General features: G+C 40.4%; 1 long non-coding RNA gene across 2 annotated transcripts in view; it reads left to right on the top strand.

Annotated features, from left to right (window-relative positions):
• The first annotated feature begins 447 nt into the window (after positions 1 to 447).
• Positions 448 to 25,131, top strand: part of LOC308428430 — a 52,961-nt gene continuing 28,277 nt past the window's right edge. For both annotated transcript variants that reach the window (XR_013975285.1, XR_013975286.1), the window contains exons 1-2: positions 448 to 523; positions 9,109 to 9,256. This is a non-coding gene — a long non-coding RNA (uncharacterized lncRNA). The remainder of the gene's footprint in view (positions 524 to 9,108; positions 9,257 to 25,131) is intronic.

The following is a 25,131-nucleotide window of genomic DNA, read 5'->3' as shown; positions in this document are numbered from 1 at the left end:
CTGGTGCCTGGCATAACCACTGTTGGGTGTTCCAAGCTCTTGCCTCATTTCTCCCTGGACCTTGTTTCCTTTCATTTAAGCCATGTAGTGGGGGTAAAAGGAACAGGAGAGCTACAGTGTCAAGTCTCTGTCGATTAGGAAGAAAGAGCGTACGATTGCCAACCTGCACAGCATGCTGCCTGTGCATTCCTGGCAGCAACCTGACACCTGTCAGGATCCGGCAGGATGCTGTACATCAGGGCTATGACTGAGGCTTGACCAGGATGCTGAGCTGGCTGGCTCTTCCCTTCCTGATGTTCCAGACTGAACTGCACTTGGGCAAAGACCGACTTTTTCTGTTCCTGGCACATGGTGTGTTGTCTGGTACATAAATAGCAGTGGATAAATATTTGCTGAATGGACAGTTGTACCCCTCCGCTCAGAGAGGGGGGAGGAGAGAGAGGAGAGAGAAGAGAGAGGACGAGCAAAGAGTCCACCCCCACTAAATCAGAGGTGCCTGCAAAACTAGAAGGGAGGAATCGGGGTGAGTGGTGTGGTCTGACAGATAAACAGAAATCATGTCTTAGCAGCTTGCCTATCGTTCTGGCTTGTCTGGCCAGCGAGCATGAACGGGGCTTTGTTACTAAGGGAATTGTAACCACAGGCTCGGTTCCCACTCCAAAGCTAGAAGGAGGTAGTACATTTTCAAGTTCTTGGCTAAACTGTCTCTCGAGTTTCATGTCCAGTAGTTTATCTTCCTCACCGCTCTAAATAAGTGGCCTAGTGTTCCCAAAACGGGGAGAGGACATAACGAAGGGTAATATACTGTGATTAGTACAACAAACAGGCATAGTCACAGATTTTGGGTTGTGTATGTGTAGGGGTAGCAATCTTCTTTAAAGACTATTATGGAATGATTTATTATTGAGATGAATTTTGAGTGGAGATCTGGAGGAAGAGAAAGAATCAGCCATGGATAGCTAATGGGGGGAGGGGGAGTCTCAGGCAGAAAGAACAGCAAATGTAAAGATCCTAAGGCAGAGATGTATTTAACATGGTTGACGATTAGTATCAATAAACCTGTAGCTGGTGAAGAACAAACTGGGAGAGCATCATCAAAGGAGAAGCTTAGAGCTCATGAGCCAACAGCTGATGCCTTCCTACAAACCACTCAATATCTTTAATCAGTGTACAGCCCTCCCTGCTGTACCTATGTACTCTCTCAGTCCTGTCTTCCCAAGTCAGTATAGTCTTTATGACTTCTAACACAGTTTGTGTATTTGTAATCAGTTGGTGCAAATTCTTTGACATTTCACTTTTTGTGAGGTACTGTATAGTTTGGGAATTAATTGTCATACTAATTAATTATTTTCCTTCCCTAGACCTTATTGTACTGTATATATGTTTTTTTTTTTAAATACACTTACCTGACATAGGTTAACACTGTTGCCAGTATTTGTTTCGTGGTTAGATGTAGCTAGTGCTATAATGATACAGATAGATCTGTGTATATTTTTAGCAGGTATACAGTTCATGTTTCTTGTAGATATTGGGTTACATCTCACTGAGGTTTTACTTTAAAAATTGGTAGTTGCTTTGTTGTTAGAGAATTTGGTGCTTTGTCTACAATGTGTTTTAATCAAGCTTTCTCTCCTATTCCTTCCTCTCTGATTCTGTCCCAATCCCTACCCCTACTGCATCATTCCTTCCCAACTTCATTAAAACAAACCAAACTAAACCAAACCCAACCCAATCCAATCCAACCCAACCCTACCCCACCCAACACAACCCCACCCAACCTAACTCTACCCAATCCAACCCTACCTAACCCAACCCTACCCAATCCAACCCAACTCAACACAACCCCACCCAACCCAGCCCTACCCAACTCTACCCAATCCAACCCAACCATACCCAACCCTACCCAACTCAACCCAACCCCACCCAACACAACCCAACCCAAACCAAACCAAACCACTGAGTCTATGTAGTGTTTCTGGTAGGTGTATGGGTATTAACTCATCTCTGGATCTTGGATATCTATGTCCTCTAGAAAAGCTGGCTTTCTCTCTTCCAACAGTCTTCAGTTACCAATAGCTTCTCAGACAGGGGTGAGACTTTGCCACCACTTCCCCCCTCCATAGTGGGACTTTGCCTGGCTTGGTTTGGTGAAAGTCTTGTGCATGTTGGCATAGCTGCTGTGAATTCAAATATGCAACTGGACTGTTGTGTCTGGAAAACACTGCTTTGTTGAGTCATCCACTGCCTCTGGCCCTTAGAATCATTCTGTTTTCTTCTATGACAATTCTTGACTCTTGGGAGTCTCTATGTGCATGCTTGTGTGTATGTGTGTGTGCATGTGTATATGTGTGTGCAGGTGCATGTGCGTGTGTAACTGAGTACTCTGCCAGTCTCTTAGTCTTTGCATGTTTATCAGTTGTGAGTCTCCATGTTAATTATCACCTAGTGCAAAAAGTAGCTTCTCTGAAGAGGGTTAAGACATGTGTTAATCTATGGTCATAAGTTATTGGGAGTTTATTTAAATGGACACTGTTTAACACTGTATTTATTTCAGGATAATAATGATAATTGAACAATAGGTTTTTCCTTAGGGTCTATGATTTACCTAGGCACAGCCTTTGACCTGTTAGTGCTCCCAGGCTTAAATTCTGTCTTGTGAAGCTGGTCTTAAGTCCAATTAGAAAGTGGACTCAATCCCATAGCATTTGTGCCAAAAGTGGTTCAGAGTGGTAACTTTAGCTTGTAGAGTTTCCAGCTTGATAGGACTCAGGATGGTGTGGCCAAGGCTGGCATTGAACTTGTGATCCTCTTGCCTCTGTCTCTCTACTCACATTACATGCAACTATCACAACTGGCTTGGTAGATTTTTAATTAAAAAAAGGTTTTATTGAATTTGAGCTGTACTTCCTTTCACTAATGGACTGTAGTATCACTTTTTCCTGCTTATTCATCAATTCACAAAATATGTGGTTGATATTTTAGCCATTAAATATATCTGAAATAGGTGTTTGTTAAATTGGCTTATATGTTCTTAATATATTATATATACCAGAGGATATTGTCACCCAATTGATAAATATTTTTTATAGGGAGTAATTAATGTTTCTAGGCTTGCTTTTGGACTTTCTTTTTTATGATCTAGAATGTTTTATTAATATTAAAATTATAATTTATTTATATGTTTGCTTACATTTTAAATTTAGAAAATAGAATTTTAATTGTTTTTAGAATTATGTTATATGTAAGTTGATTTATATTAATTATATAAAGCCATTTTACTATTTTTATATAAAAATAAATGATCAATTCACTATATTTTTTCACTTGTAGACATCTTTTAAAAATTTATTTATTTTATAAAATATTATTATATCTCACAAAATTTGTTACATAATAATATATGATGAATACATGATTTTTTTTCTAAGAACTAATGAGGCTTCCACATTTTGGCCTTTCTTCTTTTTGAACTTCATAAAGTCTGTGAGTTGTTTCTTGGGTATTCAGAGCTATCCAATTATCAGTGACTGCATATCACTATATGTTCTTTTGTGACTGGGTTACCTCACTCAGGATGATATTCTCTAGTTCCATCCATTTGCCTAGGAATTTCGTAAAGTAATTTTTTCTAATAGCTGAGTAGTACTCCATTGTGTAAATGTACCACTATTAGAAGAGAAAGTGGGGAAAGCTTAGAACACATAGACACAGGGGAAATTTTCTTGAACAGAACACCAATGGCCTATGCTCTAAGATCACGAATCGATAAATGGAACCTCATGAAATTTTAAAGTTTCTTTAAGGCTAAAGACACTGTCAAGAAAAGAAAATGGTAGCCAACAGACTGGGAAATTCTTTACCAATAATAGAGGTCTAATATTCCATATATACAAAGAACTCAAGAAGATAGACCCTAGAGAATCAAACAATCCCATTTTAAAAATGGTGTACAGAGCTAAACAAAGAATTCTCAACTGAGGAATACCGAATGGTGAGAAACACATAAAGAAATGTTCAATATCCCTAGTTATCAGGGAAATGCAAATCAAAACAACCCTGAGATTCCACCTCACATCAGTCAGAATGGCTAAGATCAAAAACTCAGATAACAGTAGCTGCTGGCAAGGATTTAGAGAAAGATGAACACTCCTCCACTGTTGGTGGGGTAGTAGGCTGGTACAACCACTCTGAAAATCAGCCTACTAATTGGACATAGTAGTACCTGAAGACCTAGCTTTTGGACTTTCAAATTTGTTACATTAGCCTATCATTCATCTTTTACGATTTGCTAATACTACATGATTTTCATGATAATGCTTTGGGGTAGTTTTTCATGTATGTTTTTGCCATTTGTTCATTTCATTTGAATAAATATTGATTCAAAATCTTTATTCGTTTTTGAAACATTGGAACAACTGGGATTAGAAGTAGGGGATGAGATCTTGGACAGGGCAGAAACCTAGTGCAATGGAAACTCTCGGGAACTTGAGGGTAACCCTAGCTAAGAAGACTCCTAGCAATGGGGAATATGGAACCTGAACCCGCCATCTCCTATAACCGCGCAAGACTTTCAGTGGAGGGATTGGAATACCATCCCAGGCACAAAACCGTAGGCCTATAATTTGTCCTGCCTACAAGATGCTGGTGTAAAGGTGGTGCAGAAATTGTGGGATTGGCCAACTAAGGACTGGTCCAGCTTAAGACCCATGCCTGAAGGAGCCCACCCCTGACTTCCTAGAGGGTCAGTATCCAGAGGCTAGATAGACCAGAGACCTAGGATAGAATCAAACACAACTGTCAAAAAAAGGTCAATGAAATGATTCCTATGACTCCTAATGATATTCTGATATATTTATAGATCAGTGCCTAGTCCAATTGTCATCTGAGAGGCTTCACCAAGCAGCGAATGGAAACAGATGCAGAGATCCATAACCGAACATTAGTCAGAGTTTGAAAAATCCTGTAAAAGATGGGGAGGGAAGATTATAGGAGGCAGAGGAGTCAAGAACACCACAAGAAAACCTGTAGAACCAACTAACCTGGGCTTATAGGGGACTCCAGGGGGGAGGGGGAGGGAGAGAAAGAAGAAGGAAGAGGAGGAAGAGAGGGAGGGAGGGGAAGAAAAAACTAGGTTTTTCTTCCAGATTTTAGTTGCAAGATCCTCTCTGTATTCTTGATGCTCAGCAATTATTGTATGTGTGGCTTGCAAATATTTTCTCCAACTTGTAAATTTTCTTAGTAAGGCCCTCTACTTTACAAATGATTTTTAAAAAAAAAATAACTATTTTTCTGATTTTTGTCCTATGGTCTTTTGTTTATTTCCTCTGTAGCCTACTGTATGGCCATGAAGAATTACATCTATATGTTCTTTAGAGCTCAATTGATCTAATATGGGTGTGGGAGTGCTTGCCTGTAACTTAAATCTTGGGAAGCAAAGGCAAGAGGAATAGGAGTTTAAGATCAGCCTGAGCAAAGTATTGTGCTTGAGGTCAGCTTGTACTCTGACTTTGTCTCAAAAACCAACCAGCCAAAACAAAACAAAACAAAACAAAACAAAAAGCAAAACTGTAAAAACAAGCAAATCACCAAACAAAACAACAACAAAACTAACAAAAAGAGAAAAACCCAGAAGAATTCTCTAGATCTAGCTTTTTTTAAACATTTATTTATTTATTTATTTATTTATTTATTTATTTATTTATTTATTTATTTATTATATGTAAGTATACTGTAGCTGTCTTCAGACATATCAGAAGAGGGCATCTGATCCCATTACAGATGGTTGTGAGTCACCATGTGGTTGCTGGGAATTGAACTCAGGACCTCTGGAGGAGCAGACAGTGCTCTTAACCTCTGAGCCATCTCTCCAGCCCTATATCTAGCTTTTTAATAAAAGTCCTTTTGAGACTAATTTTGAATTAATTTTTGTGTGATGAAGGATGTAATCCCAATTCATCCTTTCATAACTTGATATTTACAACACATTTGGAAGACTGTTCTTTTCACCATTGGGTAGTGTGTGGTTTGCATGAGAATGTCCCCATAGACTCACATAGTTGAATGCTTGGCTCCAAGTTGGTGGAATGTTTTGGGAAGGATCGTGGAAGAGTTGTGTCATTGGGATGGGCTTTGAGGTTTCAAAATTTCATGCCATTCCCAGTTAGCTTGTCCTCATGCATGCTGATCAGATGTAAGCTCTCAGCTACTTCTCCAGTGCCATGCTTGCCTGCCTGCTGCCGTGTTCCCTGCCATGACAGTCACAGATTCTAACCCTCTGGGAATATGAGCCACCAGATTAAATGCTAAGTTGCATTGATGATGGTACTTTGTCATGGCCATAGAAAAGTAACTAAGATGGCTTGTATTGACAGTCTATTTATCAAAGAAGGATTTAGGTGTTCTACTGGTCTTTATGCCTGTTATTAATGGAAGTATCATACTGCTTTGATTTGCATAACTATATGTATTTAGAAGTTAGAACATGTGAGTATTTCAATTTTGTTCATTTTTTCTGCAGGGTTTGTTTTTGGCTATTTGAGATCTTCCTCCATTTCCATGTAAATTCTCAGATCTGCTTTTTTGTTTATGAAATGTGGCAGTTGGATAGGGATTATATTGAAACTAAAGATGAATTTGAGGAACATGCTAATTTTAATAACATCTAGTCTTTCAAGCCTTGTGACATGCCTTTTTGTCTACTTAGACACTCTTCCATTCCTTATAAGAATGTTTGACCATTTGCAATGTGCAAATTTTGTATTCATTGTTTCAATTTGTGTTTGTGTTATCATAAATGGGTTTATTTTTAAATTTTGATATTTTTCCCATCCTGAACTTCCAGCCTGGATATTAGTAAGATAATTCATTTGGGCTGTTTTAGTTTCTAGGTTTATGAAAATGTGTTACCTGCACAGAAGCAAACTAGTAAGCATCCCATGGTTTCAGTTTGCTGATGCTTGTTTAGATTTGGCCAAAGCAAAGTGTCAGTTTTAGTAAATGTTCAATGTGTAGTAGAAAAAAATATTCTTATAGTTGTCCAGTCAAGTGTGTATGTAAGCACATATTGTTACACCTTGAGGAAGTGTTTGAAAAAATTCTCCAAACTCCATTGGTGATTAAACCATCTTTAGTTATTTTATCATAGCACAGACACCACAGAGTATTCTTTTTACACAAACTCAGCTATCACTAGGTAATATTATCTTACATGAACATCAACAGATGCTGTAATATTGCCTGAAGTCATGATATGATCCACAGCTGTCTACCCATATGTACGGGCTGGTTTTGTGTCAACTTGACTCAAGCTGGAGTTATCACAGAGAAAGGAGCCTCAGTTGGGGAAATGCCTCCATGAGATCCAGCTGTAAGGCATTTTCTCTACTAGTGATCAAGGGGAGAAGGCCCAGCCCATTGTGGGTGGTGCCATCCCTGGGCTGGTAGCCCTGGGTTCTATAAGATAGCAGGCTGAACAAGCCAGGGGAAGCAAGCCAGTAAGTGACATCCCTCCATAACCTCTGCATTAACTATTTCCTGACCTGCTTGAGTTCCAGTCCTGACTTCCTTTGGTGATGAACAGCAATGTGGAAGTTTGAGCTGAATAAACCCTTTCCTCCCCAACTTGATTCTTGGCCATGATGTTTTTTGTGTAGGAATAATAGAAACCCTGACTATATATGTGTGTGTGTGTGTGTGTGTACACATATATGTATGTATATGTACATATACATATATGTGTGTATATATATATATATATATATATATATATATATATATATACATAACTTACAAAATGAATCCATACATATATATAGGATTTATTAGAATGACTTACAAGCTTTGGTCTGGCCAACAGTGGTTGTCTGTGAGTGGAAAGTCCCCCAAATCTAGTTGTTGTTCACTTCACAATGCTGGATGGTCTTCAGATGGTCTTCAGAATATGTCAGAATCCCAGTAAATAGGCTCTAATGCCAGAGGAGAAATGGACTTGCTAGTAAGGCAATGTTAAAAAGGCAAAGTGCAAAAATTTTCTTCTTCCCTGTCTTCCAGCAGAAGTTGTGGCCCAGATCTTGATTAAAGCTTGTATCTTCCTGTTTCAAAGATCTGGACTAGAAGTGGCTCTTGCTGCTGCAAGTTAAACAAAACTCCTTCCATTTCTCTACTTTGGCTAATCCCCCATGTAGTTAAATTGGCAACTAAGAACAGCACGTCATCCGGTATACACTTTTAGAGTCCTTACATCTTCCCAGGGATGTTTCCATATTGTTAAAAAGATTCTCTGCTTTTAAGCATGCTTCCTTTATAAATATGTACTTGGTGTGCTACTAGCTAGTTATCTTTTCTTCTTTCCTTTCCTTTTCTTTTCTTCCTTCCTCCCTTCCTCCCCTTTTTCTTCTTTCCTTCTTTCCTTCCTTCCTTCCTCCCTCCCTTCCTTCCTTCCTTCCTTTCTTTGCCAATGTTTCCATGTTTTTTATTCATCATTCCATTTTCAACTGTTTTTTTTAAAGATAAGCCACATTTAAGCATCATGTACTTAAAATAAAAAGTTTGCACACTGTGTACTTAGAGGAGAGTATTTAGTACATTAAAATGACCACCTGATAATTTTCTTACAGTTTCACAGTATTCTGTTGAATTTTCTTCTTCTGTGTCTTTTAAATAAATTTTTCATTCTTATTTCCCTCTCTTACTGGCCCTTTAGATGATATTCTTCCTATTTCTTTTATTAGTGGCTTTCCTAGAACTGAAAACATCTACCCTTAGGTTATCAGAGTGGGACCCTAAGGAGTCCTCTTACCTGACTAATGCTGGCTCTTGGATGGCTTTATGTCCCCTGTGCTCCTCTCTGTTCTGGTATCAACATTTTACCTATTTAATGCTGCCATTTAAAACCTGTATTTTTCATGGCCGAAGACCTGTCAAGCCAATATTGGTTTAATTTTACACAACATGGGCTGTCTTTTCCCCTTTTCACTTTGATGCTCCTCTTGGTCTATTTTCCTGTGTCTCCCGAGGCTTCCCTCTGCCATTTCTTTCAGCAAATGCCTGTTGGATATTAATTCTCTCAGGTTTTGTTTGTTTGAAAATGTTTTTTTTTCTTCTTTGCAGACGTTTTTGAAGACCGTTCTCACTGAGCAAGGAGTTCTCAGTTGGCAATGATCGGCTCTGCACATGTTGAAGATGGGATCCTGTTGTTCTCAGCCTCCATCCTTTTTGTTTGAAAGCCAGCTTCACTATCACTCCTGATCCCTTAAAGGTACTGTTTCTTTTCTTTGGCTGCTTGTAAGGTTTTTTAAATCTCTCTCTCTCTCTCTCTCCCTCCCTCTCTCCCTCTCCCTCTCCCTCTCTCCCTCCTCCCCCCCCCCACACCCCTCAGTTTGACTATCATATGTCTTGTGGTTTTTTTCATCCTATTTGGGGTTGTAAATATTTTTGAATCTTTAACTTGATGTCTTTATTTATCTAATATTTACCCAAGTATTGGATTTGCTCCATTTCTCCCCATTTCTTCTTCAAGATCTCCAAATACACACATGCTCTAACTTTGATTGTGTAATTTCAATTTGTGTTTCCTCTGTCTCCACACTTAGTCTCCTACATGTTTACTTCGTGAGATTTACATTTGGCCTTACACTCCCTTTACTGAGTTCTTATTTTCAGTTACTAACATTCAACTTCCTTCCTTCCTTCCTTCCTTCCTTCCTTCCTTCCTTCCTTCCTTCCTTCCTCCCTCCCTCCCTCGCTCTCTCCCTCCTGCAATCCCTCTCTCCCTCTTTCTCTCCCTTTCTTTCTTTTATTTTGTCAGAATATTCTAGTTCTCATAACCTTTTCGTGTCTGATTTCTTGAACTTATTAATTGTGGATGTTTGAAATTTGTATATGATAACTGGGTCACATACGGGTCTGCATAATTTTACTCCTAGTTGCTGGTTGTTTGGTTAGGTCTCCTGGACTGTCTGGTATTTTTTGATCAAAGCTGAAAACGCTGTAAGTATAAATGCAATATGGATCTCAGGCTCGTGTCATGTTCTGGAGAAATTGCATCAACCTTGACCTCTGTCCAGTATCTTCAGCACTGGTATGTGACCATACTTCATTTGGCTTTGAGGTGGTTTAGAAATTTGGTTTTGGTCTTTGTTGAGTTGTTTCAACTTAACACTGGTTTCTCATGCCTTTTCTTTACATGGTAATACTTGGACCCTTACCAGACTCCCTCCTGGCCTGCAAATCTCAATTATTCTTTCCTAATGGTTAACTTTTGAGACCTTGAGTCCTGTGATGTCTACCAATTTGCAGCTCTGTTTGCTAGATCTATCTCTGTGTTTTTGACTCTTTTCTTGGTTCTTTCAGTCCTAGCTGCCTTAATATCTCTTGAATGTCTCCAAACAGAGGCTCTTTGTTTTTCTCTTCTTATATTTCATATGTTTAATCCCATGTCTAAAGTTGTTCTTGGCAAAGGATTTAGTCTGAAGCAAACTTGTTCACTATGACCAAAAGCAGGAGTCTCTTATATTTAATTTTTTTCTGTGCATTCTATTTTAAGAACAGTGATCCTACCCTTCCATTTAATATTCATAAGATACTTTTCTTTTTCAATAATTGTATTTATTATGGAAGATGTACAGGTTTCGGTAAATATAATAAACATTGTAATAAATACCCATTTCCTTTCATATAGGCTGTGTTTAAATGAAGTCAGTGGACTTGAGAGAAACTAGGAAGCAAATAGCAATACACCTGGTGCTCAGAGTTGGTCATAATGGTGATGATGAGCTTTAAAAATGGTTCATGCACGAAAAGCTTACAAAAGACAATGTCTAAACCTATGAGGATGCATGGCACGATTGGTACAACTGAGATAACAACTCTTTGTTTCCTATTCAAGACTTGTCTAGCATACAATTCTTTTCCTGAGAATCTGTGGGCTTACTGTCTCAAACTTGATTTCTTTAATTTATTTTCCATTTTGGCCTGAATGTTTCCATGCATATCCTGTCTATTTTTATAATTGTTTTTTATTTATTGGATTGTAAAAAAAAATGTCTCCTCTTAAAACATGAGTGGTGTGTGTGTGTGTGTGTGTGTGTGTGTGTGTGTGTGTGTGTTTTCAAGTCTCCATCCATTTTTACTATGTTTGAGCCCATGAGATTCAGGGTGATTGATCCTTCTAAAAGCTGAGCAACTTTTAAAACAGCATGCAAAGCAATGAGTGGCTCCGTGGAATTTATTGTTACTAAATCTCCTCTCCATTTGTTTAATTGTATTATTTGCCTGAGGGATGCTGTGTAGCTATGGAGCCAAGTCAGCTAAATGAAACATGATCCTGGCACAAGAAAATAATGATGTGTCTCTTCTGTGAAATCACAGCCTCCCCCTCATCTCCAGATGCTTGGAACCACACCCTCTCTTTTTGTTGTTGAAGGCAAGGAGGGTGGTGCCCAGTGGGGCTTGGCCATTGAGGGCATCAGCTAGGGAGCAGGCAGACCAAAGAAGTAGGAAGAGGAACATAGTCACAGATAGTCTAAGACAGGAGGCTTCAGCCATCTATTGCTCAAGATAGGCCATGTCTCTGGATGCAGATAAACACTGATTATGTAGTTTATTTAGTAGAGAAAAGGACCCTGTTTAGAGGCTATTTGAGGGAAGCATTTACTTTATTCTTCCCTCAAAAGATCACAGGGATTCCACACTTTCCCTTTGGGGTCCTCTGAATTAAATGAGAGCTCAAGATGCAGCAAAGATTATTGTAAAGTATTTATCTGGTGTTTATTTTGTGCCAGGCACTGGACTAGACTCTGTGAAATGACAGTGAATAAAGCAAAGTGATTTCTTCTTGTAACACTGACATTCAGGATAGGTTGGATGAGAAAACAGAACACATGGTGGGTCACCTGAAGACTGTTATGCACAAATAACAGGTAGGAGAAAGAGAGAGCATGTGTGGATGAAGGATGGCTGTGTGTTAACGATTGTGGCTGGGAAAGGGGTCACGGAGAAGGTGAAGATTGAGACACATCTTAAGTTTCCGTTGAACTGGAGTCTGGAGTTTTAGTGGATGTGGGAATCGTAGTAACATATAGTTTCCCAAAGGGATACCACATTCTGTCCAATGATGTCTGTGTCTTGTAACCTGCATTTCTAGAAAGCTCTTCATATACTTCCTATGATGGTCCAAGTTCAACTTAGAAAAGCAAACCACATTTTAAACTGATTGTACCTTGAAAACCTGGAAAGTAATTAACAACACAAGCAAAGACTTATTGCAGAGTGCCTCCTTGTTTGCAAACAGCTCCTATTGTGTAAGGGAGGAAACAAGGCAATTATTATGTGCCTGCTGTATGCCTCGTACATTTTCTAGTTGCTATCTTTTTTTGAAATCCCTATTGTTCTCCAGAGCTTGGTATCTTCTACACAGAGAAAGTCCCTGGGAGGAGGCCAGCAGCACCTCATCCCCTTGTAGAAACCTTATGGAGAGCTCATTCTACAATTCTTCTTGAGTCTTTGAAATCAAGAAGAGAGTTCTAGTTCAGCTTGGTCTCCTGCTCATGGTGTTTTTTATCTAGAATGCCTGTATTCACCTGGATCAAGTCTATACATAAAGCTGTATATACATAGGAAATATGCCTATTTCCCAATTAAGGCTTCCATTCCACTGATGGTATCATTCATTTGAAATGGTGTTCTCAATTCAAGGGGATCTCAGAGATCAAATGTTTGATCATCAAATGTTAAGCTCCACAGGAGGATGAGCACGTTTATGCTTCCCTTACCTCCTGGGGCATCATCCATCCAAATGGGCATCTTTTCCTAAAGAATCCAGTGCAATCAAGGAACGCTCGTTAGCCCCAAGCTTGGTGAGGAGCTCCTGATTCACAGAGTCTAGTCAACACAGAAGAAACATGCTTCTCCACCTTGGAAAAGTCTTTGTTTTACCACATCTGGGAAAGAAGGTCAAAGTTCCCTAACTAGCTAGAAGAATGTTTTGGTTTTGTCCACCCATTTTAGTTGTTAGCACCCTGCCTCTCCAGTAGGGGAACAGTTGTCCGTAGCCATCACTCATACTTGGCTTCTGGATCCAGTCATCTCTGCATGGGGCCAGTGTCATAGCCTTTGAAATCTCTTTTTGTGACATCTCAGTCTCAACATGCATAAGGGCAGGCATAGGTCATCTTATGACTTTCTTCCTTAGTCCCTCTTTCAGGGTATGAGCTGCCAGTCAAACCCTGTCTCTCAATGGCCATTTTTCTGTTGACTTGTTTGCACCCTTATATGTGTCCCTCATCTCCTCTAATCATTGGTCCTGGTTCATAGAGCTAGTCATCCCCTGTCAACATCTACAAAGTCGCTTCACATCCACTCATGCTCCAAGTATGTGGGTTCAACCTGTTCTATTTTTGTGTTCATTTAGAGTAAGGACCCGAGTTGGCCATAGCTCTAGGCTGCTCTGCCCACAAGGGAGTGGACTCTTCTCTGATGCTTTAAGCTTCTGCCTGGAATCTGGGATTCAGAATTCATCTCTTTTCATATCCAACACTCTGGCTCTATAGACCCAAGGTTTCTTCTTTTCCTGATGATACCTGGCCCAGGATAATGTCAGAACGCTCTGGCTTGGTTCTCTTTCTATGACACACCAATGTGTGTTTGCATTCAGGTCATCCCTTACCTTACTAGTCACTTGTTGAGGACTCAAAGATGGACATATTACTGCCTTTCCCATGTCTGTCCTTACATGGAACTTTTTCTTATTCCTAGGAAAACAAAAGACATGATAGGGCTTTGAATGTCTAAAGCCAGGAAGAGATTATTCTTATTTTGTTGACTTATCTTGTCTAAGACAATGAACCTAGAGTAGATTGAATAAAAGACCAAAGGAAGAGAAGGGAGAAGAGAAAAAAAGCAGACTGCATCAGGCACCATTCCAAAATCTTATACAAAAAGTTGCTTTAGAAGACTAGGTCTATTTTTCCCTCCTCCCTTCAATCCCCTCCTTCTCTTTTCTCCCATTTTCTTTCTTTTCCTTTTTTCTTTTCTTGTATGTTTAACAAAGTATGAGATTTTATTATGTTCTTTTGCATCAAAATTTTAAACTCTCCATTCTCCTTCTCCTGTCTCCAGTTGTACACTCACACTCCTAGAAGCCCATTTTTCTGGTTTCATGTTCCAGGCATCTTATGACGCTTTCTGCCACCCTCAATACTTTACTTTCACCTTTCATGATCTCCTTCATAGTTTTAAAGCCCATACCCAGGCATACACATATACACACACCTATGTACATATGTATGTCCATCCATCTATTCATCCATACATATACATACATGTATACACATACACACATGCACACACACGTTAACAGCTAAGATCCAGATGTCTGAGTAAACATGTGTTTGTCTTTCTGAGTTGGGTTACCTTACTTAATGAGTTCCAGATCCTTGAATTTTCCTGCACATTCCTCTTTTCTCTATAGATGAGTAAAATTCCACATATGTGTGTCTGCTGCATGTATTCTCCCCCACACCACATTCTCATTATCTGTTCTTCTGTTGATTGACATCTACACTGTTTCCATTTCCTTCTATTGAGAACAGAGCAGAGAAAGATACAGAGTCCTTGGATAGATTCCATCTTTGGGTAGTCTAGCATCCAAAACCTTCTTATCAATGAAATTTCAACTATACCTGTAGGCCAAATCCTTTCTGCTGCTTTTTATACTGCTTTCTGTCTGAGTGTTATATTGGGAATAATGGACTGAGGGGTCACTGTGGTGTGCTTCACCTGCCTTTAGGCCCATAAGGTCCAAACTATTTACCACTGACCCTCTGATAGTAATATTTGCAAAACCTAGTTTAGAACATTAGTGACCAGGGTGATTTTGTTTCTCACTTCACTGAGGCTTCTAGAAGGAGGAATCTCCCCTAGAGGTTCTGTATTATAACACGCCACAGCCTGTGCCACCCCTCATCTGCTGGTCTCAGTTCTAGATGACCAAAAACTTGAGAACATTTGACAAGGAAAAAAAATCTTCCCACTAGTAATCCCCTCCAGCATTAAGGTTGTCCTTGGCGACCTTCTCCCCACCAGAGTGCACAGTCTTGGTTGGGAGCTTCTTTTAGCTCACAAAAATATGTGGAAAACCCTATGACATTTCTGTTGCTTGAACTTGCATCTGGCATTGTCCCATGGAACACACAGAGGAGCAAATGTAATCCTCACAATTTGGATCTCCCAGGAGGAATACATGTCACCTGAGTTGATGGATGATATGCGTCACTGTGCATTTTTAATATAAAGGGTGAATTATTTCCAAGTTTTTTTTTTGGGATGATTTTGTAGCCACTACAGGTCTGCATATTACTCCACACAAAGATGTGAAATGAACCGTCATATTTTTGCTGCAGTCTGAGAGTTGAGCAAGTTAACACTTTACCTGAATTAGCCTCTTTCCTCTTGCAGTTGCTCTACCATTAACCTTCCCTGCTTGATCCCGAAATAAAAATGACATCATGATCAAATTCAGGGGAGGTTTATGTGAGCCATGCTTCATGCCTGTCTTTATTGCTTAGCTGTAAGGGCAGGAGTCAGATTTATTTGGATAATTTATTCACGATTTATGCTATGACTGTTTCAGATTCTTGAACACACAAACGCATGTTCTCAGGTCAACCTATTGCCACAGTGATGGGCCCATGGACTCCACCCTAGTGTGGATTTTGCTGACATGTGTAAACTAAGACTTTTCAGCAAATCTTTATGGCAAGCTGGTCCTCATACAAACTGAGAAAATTCATCTTTTTGAGTGTTGTTGAAGCTGTCTGCCATTTTAAATGTAGTCTTTCTCCTTATTGTATAATGACTATAATGAAAATTATCCTTTATATTTAGTCAAGCCTTTACAAAGTTACTTATTTCTACTTCCTGTACAATCATAGCAATGTTAATGAAGGAAACTTGGCTTTGTTTCTGGTCAAGACATCAGATAATATCTGTTTGTTCCTTGGTCACCCTGCTGCAGGAAGAACATAAAAACATATGTCTGGTTAAAGAAAAATACCAAAGCTCAGAGAGGGGCAGTAAGTGTGGGGAGGCCATACATCCAGAGGCCAGTGTTCCCATGATCTATGTTCAGAGCCCCCTTTAGATTCCATTGTCCCATTAGAAGAACCTCCATTTAAGGCTTGACAGCCCAAGTGTGCTTAAGGTGCTTGGAAAGCTGTATTTACAGACTCTAAAATGGACATAGGGACCTGTGGTTCTGAATTTGGAAGTGATTTTACAATTTTGAGGTTATGGGCAAACCATTTGAGGCAAATTAAGTCTTTTTCTTCTTTCTTTCCTTCCTTACTTCTTTCTTTTTTCTTTCTTTCTTCCTTCCTTTCCTTCCTCCCTCCCTTCCTTTTTCCTTCCTTCCTTCCTTCCTTCCTTCCTTCCTTCCTTCCTTCCTTTCATTCATTCATTCTTTCTTTTTGATTTATGTATGTATGTCAATTCATTGAATGTGTTTTCAGACACACCAGAAAAGGGCATGGGATCTCATTACAGATGGTTGTGAGCCACCATGTGGTTGTTGGGAATTGAACTCAGGACCTCTGGAAGAGCAGTCAGTGCTCTTAACTTTTCTCCAGCTCTAGTTTCCTCTTCTTTTCTTTTTAAAAGTGTTATAAAGTAGACCCATGATGCTTTGTGAGACTCACATAACTTTGACCTGAAGTGTTTCTAATAATTAAATATAAGCGGGTTAGAAATAGACAGCTCATTTTCCTGAATTTACCCAGGTCAGGGCCAACACTAGCCCCATTTCTCTTTCTGGTAATGGGATGGAGATGAAATTTTATTTCACAGGCATCTTTTTTTTCCTTGTACCATTCCAATAGTTTCTCTTAATGTGGCTTCATTTAACCCTTGCTGTAGGAGCTGGGATATCCCAACCCTGATGAGGGAGCCGTTTACTGATGAATGATAGGTGACAGTGTGGCGAACTGAGCGTGCTTGTTCTCATTGACTTTCTATCCTGAAGGATGTGTGGGTATATATATATATATATATATATATATGTGTGTGTGTGTGTGTGTGTGTGTGTGTGTGTGTGTGTGTCTGTGTGTGTATATGTATGTATATATGTATGTATGTATGTATGTATGTATGTATATAATAGGTTTTTGGTGCTATGTTTAGTAGTTGGAAGTGTGGGATTTAAATTCAGATGCGTCAGTGTGAATCCCAACACTCCACCTCTAAATGGGACGAAGCACAGTCTACCTAATTATTATTAATCCTGGTTATCCAGTTGCAGTCACTTTTATGCAGGTAAATAATGCACTATTTAGCAGGTCTGCATTTGGTGTCTTCATTCTGGTGAATGTTGGCTCACTTCTTTACATCTATGGCTCTTTTGAAAACTTCCTAATGCTCACCTTCCTTCTAGAGAGGTAACCTTCCCTTACCCCATGTAGCCATGAAGCGACAGCTGTCCCTCAACAGTACAGGGAGTGCTCAGGAGCTTCAAAGAAGACCATTAAGTACATTTTCTACCTGCTGTTTGAACACTGAAGCCAAGAGGACCAAAGTCTAAACATGGCTGACATCTTAGGTAGTTTCTGCTGCCAAGGACTTTATACTTTCCCAGAGCCAGCCCTTCTCAGTCTCTGCTTGTCAGGGTTTCCCTTGATCTTACAAGCTGCCATATATATGCTGTATGTATTTACACACACACACACACACACACACACACACACACACACAAATTTATATCTGTGCATACCTAGACATACATGCTTAAACAACTCATTTATGTACTAAATATGGTTTTATGCATTTCTATATACATACTGAGCATGTACATATACATTTATATACAAACATATGCACAATGTGTTACTTTTGGAGACAGGTTCTGCCTTAGCCTCTGGAGCCCTGGGATTACAGGCATGCACTACAGTAGTTGAGCTTCATGGGTCCCTTTATATTTAGCTGTGTTATTATAGCCACATGTCTGTATTAACTACAGTGACAAGCTTTTTGAGATAAAAGATCTTGCAGCATCATTCCAAGATTCCAGTGAAGGGCTTGTCCCTGAAGGGGTGTGAAACACAGTTGGAGGGAATAACACTGCAAAGGATAAAGGATCATATCTTTCACGGGATATATCCTTCCAGCCTTATTATATGGCCACTTCTTGTGTTCTCTATCAGCATGAGGTGGGTATTTCTGAACACATACCTGAGAAAACATGGCAGGGAGAAAGCCTGGGGAGTGTGGTTCTGATGAAGGTCGTGGGGGTGGGGGCTGGGAGGCAGTACTCCATTGCTTCTTTCAAATGCCCAACTGGGTGGCTGTGTGCAGTTGAGTTGACCATTCCCAGACTTGAAGAACTCCACTCTACAGGCAGACAGTTGGGTGCTTAGAAGCCAGATCAGGAATGAGACACAGAGCAATCATTTCATTGTTGAGCATGTGACACATTTCTATGCAAGTAAAGCACAGTTATCCTAGCATTTAGGACACATGTCTATAGCTAAAAGGAAAAGGAAAAAGTAAGGTTTATGATCATTGCTGACAGAACTGTGGACAAAATATTTGCCTTGAATTTAGAGCCTAGTCTTTTCAGTACATGCCTGTGGCCCCTAGAATCCTCCTTATGGTATAAGCCTCTGAGAGCCAGCAGGCATGCTCACAGCACACTGGTGTTTCTCATCATTACCCCACGACAATTAGTTTTTGCTTTGGAATGCTGAAAATAAAAATTAAAATATATGTTCTGCCAAGCAATTTTCTCTGCAGCTGTGTGTTTGCATGTATTTTATACCTCTTCGGGTGCCCTCTAGAGATGTGGAATTCTGCATTCAAACTACAGGTTCAGAGCTGCAGGGCCAGAGTGGCTGTTGACCCTGACTAGTATAAGGGGGTTCAAGCTGGACTTAATGATGCTTATCAGCCACCAATCCCAATCCTGTCTCATCCTTCAGGTGATGGTTTTGGCTCCCAGGATTCTAGGCCATGATTTTATATGGAACATTCAAGCTGATCATAAAAGACATCTCTTTGTTGAGTCAAATTTTCTTCTTTTAATTTTTTAATTTTCATTTCATGTGTATTTGTATTTTGACAGCATGTATATCTGTGTGAGACTGTCAGATCATTTGGAACTGGAGTTTCTTGGACTAGAGTTACAGATGGTTGTGAGCCACCGTGTGGTTACTGGGAATTGAACCCAGGTCCTCTGGAAGAGCAGTCAATGCTTTTAACCACTGAGCTATCTCTCCAGCCTCCTGGGTTGAATTTTTAAAGGAGGCTTCTGGTCCAGTCTTCAACACTTGTCCTGTGTAGGACTCTGAAAGTGATGGGTATTTCATTCACTAAAAGGCTACTTACATTAGTTAACATCACCATGGGTAACTGCCTAGTGTGTGCTCTGGAGAGTGTGTCAGGGCTCTAGACCTCTGGGCCTTTTGTAGCTTCTCAGGAATCAAACAAGGCAATTTTAACACAATCTAGTCTAGCCTGGTTTTCTTCCTAGGAAAGGGTAGCGAATCTCACTCACCCTCCTGTTTTCTCCTCTCTTCCTCCCCATGTGCTTGAATCCCTGAAGGTGGTGCCTGATACTATCTTTTCTATGCTTGAATTGACATTTCTCAATGGACCTTTTCAGCTAACGGGTGCTTTTTTTTTTTTTTTTTTTTTTTTTTTTTTACAGAAAACCTCTAGGGAGGGTAGAAAGATGGTCTTTTCCTTATGTCATGTCTGGTGTGAGAATACTACACAAAGATTTATGGCCACTGTTCTGGTAAGCTCCAGTTGTCAGCTGGACCAAGCTTCCAAGGGAGTTTCTGTTGAGGCATTGTTCAGATAAGGGTAGCCTGTAGCTATGTCTGTGAGAGACTGTCCTGACTGCTCATGGGTGTGGGAGGGCCAAGCTAGACAGGCGGGCCTGAGCTCTAAGAAGGCTAGCTGGTGAGCGAGCGAAGAGTGAGCTAGCCAGCTGTACTTCTCCACAGATTTTACTTTAGTTCCTGCTCGAGTTCCTGCCTTGACTTCCCTGGATGATGAATGATGACCTGAAATTCTAAGATAAATAAGACCTTGCCTCCCAACGTTGATATTTGGTCAGAATGCTTTATCATATCAACAGAGAAGAGAAGGATACAGCTATGATCCACGCTGGGGTGTGGTTAGGATGGCTAGCAATTATACATTTGTTCCTTCTTGAGCTTTCTTTGGTTTTGAGATAGTGCTCTGCATAGCCTCTCCCAATGGGTTGGCTATAAAGTGCTCTGCACATTTAAATTCTGATGAGATAGCTCAGTAGACAGAGTACATGCTGTGTAAATAGAAGGATCTGTGCTCAGACATCTTCCCCACCCAAATCCAGGTGTGTCCCTCTTACTCCTGCACAGGGAAACACAGACAGACACATGAATCCTTGGAGTTCAATGAACAGGCAGTGTATCTAATCGATCTGTGCCAGGTTCAGTGACAGACCCTGCCTCATACAAAAACAAAAACAACATGCAGAGCCATAGAGGAAGACATTCTAACACTGACTTCTTGGTTACACATTCACACACATGGGGAAAAGTACACACATGGGCAAAAGCCCTTCCTACACACAAACACACACACACACACACACACACACACACACACACACACACACACACGGTGGGGGGAGATGTTTATTTGGCTTGGGGGGGGGTCTAGATTTCTGTGTTCTTAGAGTTTTATTGCTGTGAAGAGAAACCATGACTGACTATGGCAACTCTTACAAAGGAAAACATTAAATTGGGGCTGGCTTACAGTTCAGAGGTTTGGTCCATGATCATCTGGCCAGGAAAGTGACACACAGGCAGACATGGTGCTGAGGAGATGCTGAGAGTTCTACATCCGGATCAGCAGGCAGCAGGAGACTGACACTTTGGGCCTGGCTTGCGTATCTGAGACCTCAAAGCTCACCCCAGCGGCATACTTACTCTAACAAGGCCACACCTACTCACTCAAGGCCACACCTTCTAATAGTACCATTCCCTATGGGTCTGTGGGAGCCATTTTTAGACCACCACAGACTCTACCATACTTAACATATTCTTTTATTTTATAACTTAAAAAATTATTTATTATTGTTTTGTGTGCATTGGTGTGTTGCCTATATGTACATCTAGGTGATGTTAGATCACCTGAAACTGGAGTTACAGAACATTACATGCTACCATGTGGATACTAGAAACTGAACCTGTATCCTCTGGAAAAGCAGTGAGTTCTCATAACCACTGAGCCATCTCTCTGGCCCTGGTTCATGTATTCTTAATAAATGAGGACACAGGTAAGTGAGGCAATCTTCTCAGAGTAATGATGGGGCAAGGGATATTAATATGTCGGTAATACCCTAGGGAGTTGGTACCTTCATTTTTATCCTGGGACTCCTGAGTCAACATTTAAATCAGAGAGCCCTGACATGGGCAATGCTAAGGAGATCTTTTCTGAGTAAAATGAGTATCTTCCTCATTGGCAGGTACATGTTCAAAGTGGCTCTGACTAGTGGTGACCTTAGTACTATAGATTTGTTGATTAGATGATCAACTGTTGTCCTTAAGTGGAACAAGACTCTTCATGTGGCTAGATCCTGACCCCGAGACAAAGCCTTAAGTAAGAATGTGTGCCCTGTTCCAGGGACGAGGTTTCTATTACCTAATGCAATCTGTGCAGTCACTCTCACTTGGCTCTAGACTACTGGTATATCTGCTCATGCCCAACTTTGCATATGAGTGATGGTCTGAGGACTGGAAATTCATCAGAGGTTTAACACAGACTGAGAAAGAAGTTTTTTCTGGCCAGTGTGTATGTGTGTATGTGTGTATGTATGTGTGGGTGTGTCAGGAGGAGCTGTGGGGCTGAAATTTGGTATTGGCAGAAAGGTTGTAGTATGGAGCTACCCCCAATTCTCTGTAATCAATTCTTTTTAAACCACAAAAAGCTAATGCTTAGGAGTGGGTAGAGGGATCAAGGGATAAGCATGCTTGCTGCATAAGCATGAAGGCATGGATTTGGATTCCAAGTGTTCATATAAAAGTGTCAGCATGGACATGCATGCCTGTAACCCTAGTGGCAGGGAGCAGGGAGCAGAAACAAAACAGCATCTGGGGTTTAGCTAAGAAAATGTCAAGCTCCAGGGTCAGAGAAAGTCCCTGTGTCTGGGGTATAAGGTGGTAGTCTGAAGAGCAGACCACAGACCATCTTCATCTATGCTTCATATGTGTGTAAACGAGTGTCCATTGCCCCCCCCACATGCTTCCATCACACACATGTACATAGATTCATCTATTACATAGGTTCAATGAGCTTAGGTAAAATTATAACTCCAGGAGTTCACAGAAAAGTAGGTTGTACTAACCTCCATTAAGGATTTAACTAGTATGGTGTGATTTGTTTTCTTTCTTTTTCAAATAAGGTCATCATGTATGGTTGTGCAAATCACCTGCTGAAACTTAAGTTTCACCTTGAAGGGTTATCATTCACAGCACAAATTTTGTACTGTAATACAGTGCCGTTTTTCAGCAGTAAAGATTAACTTTAAAACACATGGAAGAAAAGTGTCCCAAGGGAGGAGTTTACTTCAGATGGGACTTACTGAGTTTAGTGCTTTCAGCATCCCATTGAGTCCTTCCCTCAGGTGGAGGAGGAGAGTTCAAATCTCCAGGTTTTTATATGGACGGGGGGGGCTGTATGCTTTGTTGGGTTTCTAGGTTGTAAAACGAAGTAGAAGATCAGTGTTTTGACCATGAAGAGATTTTCCTTTCAACACAAACAGCTAACACACTGACCCAGAATGCTCTCCAGAGCTGGAGGACCAGGCTGTGCAGTTTGTAGAGTAGACAGAGAAAAGGTAGGAGAACAAGAAGAAGCTTCTTAACTGGTCTCCTAGACTCCCAGACTTCTTTGGCCACCATGGCATACGAGCAGTGGAGTTGTGGCTATGTTGTCAAGTCTGGTGTCCATATCAACAGCACCTAGCTTGTCACTCAGCGAAGCCTGTGGAGTGAATGAAGTGGAGTGAATGAAGGCGGGCTGGAGACCACTCTCCCTTTGGAATTCACAGGTTCTAGACTAATGAACTTCAGATACCCCATCTCAGCTCCACCTTGACAGGTGGTAAACTTGGGGGGGGGGGTTAATAGGTCAGGGTCCAAAGTCTCTGTACCCCCCCTTTTTTTTTAATTGAACTACAAAGGTGGTTTGTCAAGACTAATATTTAGCTTCCATGACTACAGTGTATGGCACATGCTCGTCACAAGAACTCTCAGCTTTGCTCACAGACTCACGCAATCTCCCTCCTCCACTTAGGGTACAGGAGACAAGACCACAGAGACATAAATAAGAAGAAATGTTTGGCAGCTACAGTGGCTAGATGATGTAAGCTATGCAGGATGAACTGAATCTCAAGCAGTCAGCACCCAGATAGACTTTTCATCAGGACACCTTTGTGCAGTTAGAGATGACTACCACATAGAATCTTTTAGCAGAACACCTCGGAAGTACCTCCAAAATGGAAAGTCTCAAGTTTGAACATCTCTGCTAGTGTCTAGTCATATCAGGTCCTTAATGGTCTTCTCTAAGAAAAGGGCATTTATCAACACGTGAAGCTTTGTGCATGACTTCTTGCTCTTGAAAGTGACAGTTTGGTAAGATGATAAAAGGTGGTGTCAATCAACTGTGAGCTAAATAGCTAACTCCAGTTCCTTAACCCTCTACAGTGATTGGGGGAAGCATCTGAGGACAGGTTTAGCTGCAGTGATGAGTTGGGATGTCTCTAAAATTGGGGCCAGATGAAGACATTCAGAAGCATGCACTTTCATGCCTAGTTCACTGCCTTTAGCACGCCTGTGCTTATCGCTGCTCACCATGCTTTGTGTGGTCAGTTCCTGGTTAGGTGGATGGTCCAGCGTTGCAGCAAGATGAGATATTACATGACGGTAGCAAGGCAAGCTGTAAGACTACCTACGCCACACGCTGGGCTACAGGTGGACATTTGTAGGGGTTAAAACGTGCTCATGAATTCTAGGTAACAACTTAGGTCACCTGGAGATAGAATCTTACCACTAGCATCTTAGTTTCCATAGAAGAACAGGGAAACTAAACCTGAGAGGGAACCTAAAAAACAAACAATCAAACAAACAACACATGGACCTTAATAAACACTGGAAATGATTTTGTTTTTTTTTTTTAAATTTTCTTTTGTTTCTTTTGTTTTGTTTCTTTCTTTTGTTAATATTGATATCATTAGGTCTCATTATTTTTTTTAAACTTCTTGTGACATTTTAGAAAGAAGAAAGTAAATGAAGTTGTGATGATTTGTTGTCCATAAATCCATAGTTTTATAATCTTTTTGTTGTTGGAACATTCCATAATGCATATAATATATTTTCATTTCCCTCCAAAATTCATGTGCCCTTAAAAAAAAAATAAAACAATAGTGAATCCTCTTAGACTTGCCCATGTGTGAATGGGTGAATGAGTGGAGGACCATCTACTAGGGTGTGGGTGGCCTCCCAAGTGCATCCTTAAGAAAACTGACACCTCTCTTAGCAGCCATCAGTTGCCAATAGTTATCAGATAGGGGTGGGGCTTCACAAGCCCCTCCCCTATTTATACTGGAATTTTAATTGGCTTTACTGTGTACAGGTTCATGTGTGTATTGGCCCTGTCTAGCCAACACTGTTTCATTGTAGTCATCTACCCTGCTTGGCTCTTACAGTATTTCTATCCTCTCTTCCATGGAGGTTGATGGGCTTTGGGAGAAGCGGGTTAGATATAAATGTCCTACTTAGAGGTGAAAACTCAGTTGTCTTATTTACTACATGTGGATTTACTACATGTGAATCTCTGGATTAATCCTGTCTACTTTGAAAGGAAATACCTCTGGTGAGGGTTGAAAGATGTACTAATCAATGGATATATAGATAGTAACTTGAGGGCACTTTATTTCTATGTTCCTTTAACAGAATGAAATAGTTTTAGGTGCTCTCCCAGGGCCTATGATCTAGCTAGCCATGTTGTTGCTTGTTTTGTATTTTTAAAGTGTAACTAATAGCATCAGGCATTCCTTCTATCTTTAAATAAATCCATGAAGTGATTGGTCTTCAC

This window comes from Micromys minutus, assembly GCF_963924665.1.
Source record: "Micromys minutus genome assembly, chromosome: 12".
Lineage (NCBI taxonomy): Eukaryota > Metazoa > Chordata > Mammalia > Rodentia > Muridae > Micromys > Micromys minutus.
Note: the sequence above shows the minus strand (reverse complement) of the source record. Positions and strands in the feature narration are given on the sequence as shown.